The sequence below is a fragment of the Antechinus flavipes genome, chromosome 1 (assembly GCF_016432865.1).
Source record: "Antechinus flavipes isolate AdamAnt ecotype Samford, QLD, Australia chromosome 1, AdamAnt_v2, whole genome shotgun sequence".
NCBI lineage: Eukaryota > Metazoa > Chordata > Mammalia > Dasyuromorphia > Dasyuridae > Antechinus > Antechinus flavipes.
The window spans coordinates 484,886,937-484,889,861 of NC_067398.1; the positions used below are offsets into that span (position 1 = coordinate 484,886,937).

At 43.8% G+C, this 2,925-nt stretch overlaps 1 pseudogene; it reads left to right on the top strand.

Moving 5' to 3' along the window:
* Nucleotides 1-376: 376 nt before the first annotated feature.
* LOC127563416 (ADP-ribosylation factor-binding protein GGA2-like) lies at nucleotides 377-2,251 on the top strand (annotated as a pseudogene).
* The last annotated feature ends 674 nt before the right edge of the window (nucleotides 2,252-2,925 follow it).

The following is a 2,925-nucleotide window of genomic DNA, read 5'->3' on the forward strand; positions in this document are numbered from 1 at the left end:
TTATATTTTCTCTTTGTTCCTTTCAGTAATCAAAATTGTCAATATGAATGAATGTATTTTAATAAGCATGAATTTCAGCCTGAGCAAAAACATGGGAAGAGGAGAAGGAACAATGATGCCCTCCCTCCAAGTAAGAAAAAAAGGACAGTTTAGTTGGAAGGGAGAAAATGTGTAGAAAGTTTGGAAAGGTAGGCTAGAAAAAAGATGGTAAAGGGTTTTGCATGTCAAATAGACTTTGCATTTTATTTAAGAAGTCACTGGATCTTGAAAGGAGTAGTAATATGGTAAGATCAGTGTTTCAGGACAATGCATTATTAAGTGAAACCTGGCTCTAATACTATAGATTTTGTGGGACGAACCCGAGGAGCACAACTATATGGCAGCGGCCAAGGCTGCATTCGGGGCCCAACGGGGTAGCAGCGCTGGAGCTATAGCTCAATAAAACCACAAATCCAAGCATGTCTGAGGAGAACTGGTCTTGTATCTAATGTTTCTGCAGTCAGGTGAACACTGACCCTCATGGCCCATCCCATGCACCTTGGCTGTTGGCCCACAAGATCCAGTCCCTGCAGGAGAGGGAAGCTCTTCATGCCTTACTGGAGGTGTGCATGAACTATTGTGGAGAGAAATTCCATGGTGAGGTGGCCAAGTTCTGCTTTCTGAATGAGCTGATCAAAGTTCTTTCTCCAAAGTATCTTGGATCCTGGACCACAGACTAAGTCAAATCAAGAATTATTGAAATAATGTTCAGTTGGACAGTTTGGTTTCCTGAGGATATCAAAATACGAGATGCTTATCAGATGCTGAAGAAACAAGGAATCATTAAACAAGACCCCAAATTATCAGTGGACAAAATCTTACCCCCACCTTCTCCCAGGCCCAAGAGCTCCATCTTTGATGCCGATGAAGAAAAATCAAGACTTCTGAAAAGTAACCATCCTGAAGATTTACAGGCAGCCAACAGATTGATCAAGACCCTTATCAAGGAGGAACAGAGAAATCTGAGAAGATCTCCAAGAGAATCAACACCATACAGCAAGTCCACAGCAATGTAAAATTGATAAAGGAGATGTTAAGCGACCATCAAGGGCCAAAGCAACTGGACCTGAAAAGCCTACAAGGCCTGTGAAAAGCTGAGGCCCGCTCTGTTCCAGCTTGCCAGTGACACTGTGGATGATGATGAGGCACTAGCAGAGATTCTCCAAGCCAATGACATTTTTACTCAGGGTGTTCTCCTATATAAGCAGGTGGTGAAGGGGCAAGTCAATGCTGGGAATGTGGTGCCCAACACAGTCACCAGAAGTACCCAGGGAGAGCTGCCTGCCTCCCCAGCCTTAAAGGATAAAGAAGCCAGCATCAAAACTTACTCCTTGATTGACTTTTCTGAACTGGACTCTGGATCTGGCGTCCCTTCCCAGCAGTGTGAGCTCATATCATCTTGTCTTCTAGAGAAAGAGCTAGCTACTTTAGGTCTCAATGATGCCCCAGAAACACACAAGACATCCTTAGACTTTGATTCTCTTCAGACTGCTCCAGAGAATGGTTGCCTGGAGGAAGGGAATTTCTCTCCCAATGCAGTGGCCAAGAAGCCCTTGCCTGGCAGGACTGACCAGATTAATGGCTCCCAAAGAAGCTCTCAGGAGAAGAAATTGTTATTGGACTTGTCTGCTCTCTAATCCCTGACCCATGGAGCACATTGAATTTCCTTCATCAGAAAACACTTTCCAAAGATTCACCAATGAGCAACAATTCCTTCCCGGAACAGTCTTGGGAGATAAAATCAGGAGACACTTCTTCCCTGTCAACACCCTTGAATAAATCTCTAGCTCAAGTTTTTGTTCTACTAGAATCAATTAAGCCCAGTGACTTGCCTCCTATCACCGTGTATGATCAAAATGGTTTCAAAGTCTTGCTCCATTTTTCCCAGGCTGGGCCCCCTGATTTCCCAGAGATACAGGTACTGTTGCTGTCCATGCTGAGCACAGCACCACAACCTGTTTGGGATATTGTGTTTCAAGTGGCTGTGCCAAAGGCAATGAAAGTGAAATTGCAACCAGCCTCTAGTTCTAAGCTTCCTGCATTTAGTCCACTGCTGCCACCCGCTGTGATCTCTCAGGTTCTGCTGCTTGCAAATCCACACAAAGAGCCTGTCAGGCTAAGGTACAAGTTGACAGTCCCTCAAGGTGGAAAGACCTTCAGTGAAGGAGAAGTGAGTGATTTTCCAGATGCAGCTCTCTGGAGTACTGTCTAACTTCATGATGCACTCTTCTGGACTTTACCATCAAGTCTTAGCCTATCTCTGTTGCTCATTTTTGCCCAGAACTGACTAGGGATTTTGATATGAAGTGTACGGGTGGGTACTGCTGTTTGGATGGCATTATGAGCCATATGTAAAATGCATCTGACATCACTCTTCAACATGATAGTCTGCCATTATCTCTGCTGCCTGTATGGTGATGGACTCTCTGGTGTCACTGGAATTTTATAAGCCAAAGCTCACAGCAGAGGCCCATGTTTCAGGGAATCATTTCAAAGTGGAATGATCTTTTATGAATGTTGCCTCATTGTTCTCACTTTTGTGCCTTGTCATCCCTCAAATGTGTTTCTTAGGGCACCCAGGCTGCTCCTTTTTCAGAAGTCTTGGAGACATTTGTTTGGTCTTGGATACCTCTTTGTTTAGGAGATCTCTGCCCAACTGATATCTTTAAAAAGGATCCTTGTCTCTTTTTATATAGACTGCTTACAATTTATTGAAGAAATGTTCCAAATGGAATGCTAACTGCACATGCCTCTAGATTGAGGAACACAGTAGCTAGCTTCTACCCACAGTATCTTCCACCATTATGCCTTATACCTTCTCTAGGTAGAAAGTCTTCAGGTAAAGGAGAAGAAGAAATTAGTTTCCTAATACCTCCATGTTGGAAT